At 37.4% G+C, this 7,423-nt stretch overlaps 1 non-coding gene across 1 annotated transcript; it reads right to left on the bottom strand.

The window, feature by feature from the left end:
• Positions 1-1,854: 1,854 nt before the first annotated feature.
• LOC118643054 lies at positions 1,855-2,013 on the bottom strand. The gene has a single exon (XR_004961940.1). It is a non-coding gene; the product is annotated as a U1 spliceosomal RNA (small nuclear RNA).
• Positions 2,014-7,423: the final 5,410 nt, after the last annotated feature.

Genomic DNA, 7,423 nt, shown 5'->3' with positions numbered 1-7,423 from the left:
TTATATGCTGAATATACAAACAAACAAAAAACCTCATAGAAAAAGAGATTGGATTTGTGGTTACCAGAGGCAGGGGTTGAAGGGTTGGAGCTGGATGAAGATGGTCTAAAGGTACAAAAAGAAAGAATCCTAAGTACACTTATCATCCCTTTTAAAAGAAAGAAGTCCCTGTGTGCTCCTTCCCAGAAAATCACATTTTTAAATTTAATTATTTCTTGCTCTTCCTTGTAATTGTACAAAGATAACTATATTGCTAAATAATACATACTTTAGTCTTACACGATGTTATATATAATTGTGATCATTCCATGTTACTATCATTTTTGATTCCACATTATGTTCCTTAGTCACTTCTGTTCTTACTTAAACTGTAATAGATTGATTTCCTTTGCTGTATAATATTCCAGTCTCGTTTTAGTGGACTTCAGGTCACTTCTGGTCTATCACAAGTACCTGCAGGTGCCCCCTGGTATACATGCATCACCTTCTAGAAAGTGCCTAAAGGAGGAGCTGCAAGGCTGTAAGGAATGCACACCTTTACATTGCTCAGTCACTGTTCTCTAAGTTGGTTTTTCAGATTTCTACCCCTCTGAAAACTGCACTGTGGTCACGAGGAGAGAGCGCCTCATAACACTCAGGTAGGGAAGGAAAGCTACACATAAGTTAGAAAACATTGCAAAAGCTAGCTGAAAAAGTACTGATAACATACATTTAAAAGAGATCATTGCATCTGTCCAGGAAAAAATTTAGTATCCATAAGAGAGGTTACATTAAAGATGTATAAAGTAGTCCCTGTGTTTGTTCCAGGTAGGAAAAGTTTCACAATCTCTTTATAAGTTAAATGTTCAACTTTTAGAATGTGTGACATGAATTACTGTAGATTATAAGTGGCAGATTTCGTCATACATTTATACCTATATATTCATTATGCTTCCCAGTGATTTTGACACTTGCCAGAGAGAGAAAAGGAAGAGGCCTCCCTGAGGGGCATAGGTTATGGATACAGTCAATATAGTTTAGATGGAGTATAAAATAGATGGTTAAAGGTGTTTAGTATTTCACATATACATGAGGGGATATGCTGAAAAAATATGCTGAAACAGCATTTGCCATCCTGGAGGAGAAAATTTTGGGCCATCTAGAGAACAGGCACATTCCCATTAAGATATTGCAGTAGCAAATTAATTTGGAAAGTGATTTTGTAGGTGGGTGAAGAAACCCAAAGTACTGATTTCACAAAGTTCCTATGTGATACTTGGACATTTTCTGCATTGTGAGCATCACAGAAAGACAGCACACCCAATGAGAAACTGCTGTAGCATTAAGCAGGCATAAACAAAGCATTTTTTATTTGTCCTATTAGCTCCCTTTGCCTACAGGTAAAACCGAGTGGTTCCTGGATTAGCAGGGAAATGTAATTAGGAGACATAAGGATCGCTTCCAGATATGATTAGAGAGCATGAATACAATGAGGTAGATCAAGCAGTTAGTGGCCAGGGAATGGGTCTGAGACACTAATGTTAGTGGTTAATGGTCTGTGTCTAAAGTGAATTTAGTTGGATCATCAAGTATTGCCTTTTTCAGTATACAACCATCCTGAACAAAAATTAGTTCTTATATATCCGATATACTAAACTTATTGTTTTAAAGTTGAATTTAAAGTCTTTGTAGACATTTTAGTACTAAGAACAGTTTGGTGAGATTTCACCTCAAAATTAAAACCTAAATTGATTATTTACATCATTGCTGGGGTCTTCAGAACTGTAACTACAAAGGCTTTTAAATGGATGTACTCTCATTCTTTAATATTTTTAGGAGTATATAATTTTTAAGGAAACTTTATCCCCCTCCACCCCAGAGTGTGACCACAGTCCCCCACTACCACAAACCATGCAGTCCAGTTCCCCACCTTTGGGGAAATCACAGGGGTTGGCACATCCAGGGGGCAATGGATAAGCCTCGCCCTGGGGAACCACCTTCCTGATCACGGCATCTCCCCTGCCAGGTTAATATGAAACTTAATCTTCTATCCAAGTGTATTTTCTGCATTTCTCTTAGTGTGGCCTGCCTCCAGGTTGTGTGTGTCTGGGTGTGTGTTTTAACTGATACTTCGATGATTCAGAAAAGACCACTTAACTGAGTTAATAGTTTCTATGGTCTTCATTGCTGCAATAAAATAGACCAGATGAATAAATGACTTTGCTTAGGAATATTTTGTTTCATGGCTTTTTAGATTTAATGTGTTTCAATAGACCATAGCCATTTTTCTCCTTCTGATGCTCAAATTCTCACAACTTTGACCTGAGAGAGCCCTATTAATATTGACTTCTGTGACCCTTTGACATGATTCCATTAATATTTAAAGCTTCTCTGCTTTCAGACACAACATGATTTTTCAGGGTCCTTTATACCTTCCTGCCCCTAATGTTCTTATCTCCAATGAAGTCTGGTTCACTGAGTGTAAAAATACAATTAACAATGAGAATTTGGCCCTGGCCCGTTTGGCTCAGCGGTTAGAGCGTTGGCCTGCGGTCCGGAGAGACCAGGGTTCGGTTCCCGCTAAGGGCACGTACTTCGGTTGCAGTTTGTCCCCAGCCCTGGTTGGTCGTGAGGGTGGCAGCCACTCGATGTGTCCCTTTCACATCGATGTTTCTCTCTCTCTCTCCCTTCCTCTCTCTCCCTCCCACTCTATCTGTACAAAAAATGGAAAAGTATCCTCGGGTGAGGATAAAAAAAAAAAAAAAAAAAAAACAATGAGAATTTGGACATTTGAAGTGAACCCTTTCGGTGGAAAGCCACAAAAAAATCTTTTTTTTCTTGCAAAGACATGCATCCATATAGATATTTCCAATTACTTTCTAACAGTAAACAGTTCCCATTTAAATTTTTAATCCTATATTCTATTTGTAACTTCTTTCCTTTAATATTGAAAAATAATTATCTACTCTATTAAACGGTCACCACCTATTTGCTTTCTCTGAGAATCCAAGAAAATAGATCCAAAATTATGTGACATTGAAGCAAACAATAAAATAATTGAATAAAGTTCAAAATATTTTCCATGCACGTTCCTTTATTCTTAGACTGTACCCACTAATAATAGTTTTATCAAATTACTTTGTTCTGGAGTTGCTCTTAATTTCTCAGTCTGTGTGGTTACATAAGTACTTGATGGTCAGTTTGGCTCCATTTTGTTAGTTCACTTTCAATATAAAATGTTAGCGTTCTTCAAAGCTCCTGACTAAGGAGGTTTCCAGCTACCAGTGTTCCTTGGCAAGAGGAAGCATGTGGAGAGAAGAGAGTGTTTTCTTCTTTGCATAATTAAAACGCAGCAAGTCAGTCCCCCAAGTTTTGTTTAATGGTTTTGTTTCACTACCATTACCTGGTCCACCTATTTGGCTTACCAGATAGTTATGACTTTAAGATGAATAACTATGATATCTACCTGGATAAACCATCTCTTCCTCCTATTATTTACTTTTCAGTATATTAAAAGCCATGTTTGCCCACAGAGTGAGTTAACTGATAACTCTACCAAATGCCATCCTGATCTTAAAGCTTTTTAATATATTTGGTTTTTTTTCCTAAGGTACAAGTTTTTAATCACTATTTCCTAACCAACATAATATATCATGTTATGCAGTGTTAAATCAAGATTTACCATATATAAATCCCCAAATCTTTTCAATAGCAATTCTAAACTTCGGGTGATAAAAATATATGCATAGTCTTGTAATTCCATTTTATTAGCAATAATTTTCTTAAAATATTCTTTTGACTTGTGATCAAACTTCAAGCGCTATTGTATGTGTATTACCATTATCTCTAATAGGAGTTTTGTTTTAGGTTTGTTACCTTACGTTGTATGAACTCAAATTCTCCAGTGGCAACTGGGAAATTAGAAAATACAATGAAGGTATATCAAATAAACTATAATTAAAATTTTTAAATAGCGAGAGAAATGAGTCAGAGATTACATTTTAAATATTATCTAGAAAATTCAGGCAGAGCAATTTCAATAAATGAATATAACTTCAACATTATGAATAGATGAATCCTGCTAAAACTGATGTATAAAAAATATTCAGCCTGGCTGGTATGATTCAGTGGATTGAGCACTGTCCACGGACTAAAAGGTCCCAGTGAAATTTCCAGTCAGGGCAAGTGCCTGGGTTTCAGGCTCAATCCCCAATCAGCAAGAGGCTGCTGATTGATATATCTCCCTCACATTAATGTTTCTCTCTCTTTCTCCCTTCCTTTCTCTCTAAAAAAAATCAATAAAAACATATTTTTAGAAAAATATTCAGATTCTATAATTATAGCACATTTCAATTGCATTATGTTTCAATTTCACTCCTTTTTTTAGAGGGAACAAATTATTTCATCTATGAAACAGATTAACCTGCCAGTTAAAATAGAGCCATTTACAGTACTACACATTTAAATGGAAGCATGTATTCAGTATCTTCTAATAGACAAAAGATTCTTTATTTAAAATACACATAACTCTTTTACTATTTTGGAATCCATGTTTATTCCAATGATGGAGTTCCAATTTGATCAATTTCGAATGGTTCACAAGTTAACTTTCATAAAATAATATTCTGCTGAGGAGGAAGCTTTGTTAAGTGAAGAGGCATGGTCTTCACTGAATACAGAATCTCTTCCGGACTCTTGAACTTGCTCTGGACTCGCACACAGTGCCTGCATGCTCCAAGCTACTCCTTACAGGCTAAGACACCTTAGTGTGATACCTTGAGGGTTAACCACTTGTCTAGAAATTTTGATAAACATTTCCAAGCACCGTGAGAGAAGGGAAATGAGGAAGCCATGGGACCTTTCTATGAAAATCACATAGGTCAAGGAACAATATACTAGGTCGCTGAAATTTATTTTTACATCAACGATTATATTTTTAACCACTGTATATAAAGTCATTGCATTTCCTGCAATGTGACAGGTTGAAAAAGCAAGGTTCATACTTCCCCTAAGGTATGGCGCTTTGGCTTCTTGCTCTTCGGGCTTTTTACAGGTTATCTGAGAATGTTTCTCTCTACAATGTTCTTTAAGTCTTCACAGGGTTTTGAAACATCTCCTCCAGGGGTATAATTATGAATTTTTCTCTCTCCCTTCTTTTATTTTTTTATAAAACTCATCCTCCCACAAATTTCTTGATTACATGTGGAATGAATGAAATGTTGCAAGTTTTTTCATTAGACATTTTAATATATCAGTTTGGGTGGTCATGTTTTGACATTCTAGAAGCAAACTCTGAGGCAAGAATGTAAGTGCAAATAGTGTTTTTGTGCGGTGATTTCAGAAAACAGCAGTGAAAGAATGGGAAAGTGAGACAGGGACGAGAAGCAAATCAATAAAGTATATTATCAAACCTAACCACTGTGACTCATCAGAATTCAGTGCTACTGCAGATCTCTAGGAAACAGTGAAGAATACGCCTCAGAAATATTTAAAACAGAACAAGGAAACTAGAGTATTTATCTCTCAATTATCTGTTGTTAGCAACTGGCTGATGGCAGCATGACTACTATATTTTTAAAAAGCCACAGTAGATTGAGACATAGATTCCACCTGAGAGTTCAAACAAGGCTTGCTTACATAAAGGATACGGAAATAAGTAAGCACAGTCATTATACACAACAAATGAATCAATAAATTCATCTAAAACCAGGATAAGGTATAAGCCTATGGCTCTCCCTAAAAATGACCATTCTGATAGTCAAATAGTTGTAGACAATTAGCCTGTTTGAGTGAATATCACATTAGAACACATGGAAGCTTAGCTTTTCCCCTCCAAACCAGATTTATGTACATAAGGATAGAACATAGTGAGGTCTGCACATAGTGAGGTCTGCATACATACTAGGACCATTTCATCTGAGTTAGGTTTAACTCATCACTCAAAGTTATGCAATATACAATAGTCTTTGATTACAGAACACAAACATAAAGATTACACACAGTCTTCATTATCACTCACAACTTTCCCAGGATAACACATCCTGGTCCATGTATTCTGCTGAACTAAATCTCTGGAACTAGAACTAGGGTCAGTTGTTCACGTGTTTCTTGGACCATGCCCATTAACCATTAGAAACACTGTAGGGCTTGTCTTGCAGTTGCTAATCCTGATCCTTGAAAGAAATGTATTCTCCCTCTTCTAGCATTAATTTTATTATTAGACATTTTAATTTGTCAATTCAAAACCCAGGAGTCATTCCTAACATTCCTTTCTCCCTCACATGCCATATCCAATTAATCTTCAAGGGCCCTAGGTTTTGCATTATTGATCTCAACAATCTATCCCTCAATGGTCACATCCTCAGCTATTGATTTATTTCCAGCCCTCATCCTTCCTCAAATTAACTACTTAGGTAGCTTCCTAATTAGATTTATTGCTTGTCTCACCCCACCCAAATCCATTCTTCACAATACGGATCTCAGAGTTATTTCCTAAATTCAGATCTTATCAATTTATTTGCCTATTTAAATACTTTCATAGCTATCAAACCCAAGTACCTCTGTTTACCTCAAACAGATGCCAATCTGGCATCTCTTTCTTTAGAGCCTCTACAGCAGCATTTCTAGTCACAAGGTGTCAACCTTTATCCACCAGAAACACCAAACTTATCAAGGTTCCCAAACTTGCCTTGGTGCTCCAGTGCCCCTTGCTCACACCATTCTCACCTTCAAGGACAATCTAGCTTTTGGCTTCTCAGTAACTGCCACTTTCCACCTCAATCATGTTGAAAGAAGCTCAGTGGTAAAGTTTACAAGTGGAGATATTTTGACCTCGATGAAATTTTGTTACTTCAGAGGAAATAATGACTGGTCTAAACAAGTCATGGTTCTCTCATTACTCATGGCCAGTGGCCTAGGTTGTCTCCTCCTTGCCTAAGGTTAGACATACGGTACAATTTTTTTTTTTTTTATCCTTAGCCAAGGACATTTTTCCATTTTTTGTTCAGATAGAGAGGGAGGGAGAAGAGAGAAACATCAACGTGAAAGGGACACACCGAGTGGCTGCCTCCCACACGGCCCAAACAGGGCCCGGGACAAACTGCACCGAGGCACATGCCCTTAGTGGGAACTGAACCCCAGTGTCTCTGGACTCCAGGCTGATGCTCTAACCGCTGAGCCAAACTGGCCAGGGCAATATATGGTACAATTTTAATGAACGAGACAGGATAAGTGTGTCATAGAAAGATTGTTTCATCAAAGAAAGAAGGAAGGGAGGGAGGGAGGGAGGGAGGGAGGGAGGGAGGGAGGGAGGGATTGTTTTCAAAAGGAGAATACCCTTTATCCCTCTGTTCTCTTAGTCCCTTTTCAAAAGCAGGTGTTACCTGGATGGTGTGGCTCAGTAGACTGAGCATCATCCCATGGACTGAGAGGTCACAGTTTGATT

The sequence above is a fragment of the Molossus molossus genome, unplaced genomic scaffold (genome assembly GCF_014108415.1).
Source record: "Molossus molossus isolate mMolMol1 unplaced genomic scaffold, mMolMol1.p scaffold_m16_p_3, whole genome shotgun sequence".
Taxonomy (NCBI): Eukaryota; Metazoa; Chordata; class Mammalia; order Chiroptera; family Molossidae; genus Molossus; species Molossus molossus.
The sequence above is the reverse complement of the archived record's forward strand: the minus strand, read 5'-3'. Positions and strand labels throughout refer to the sequence as shown.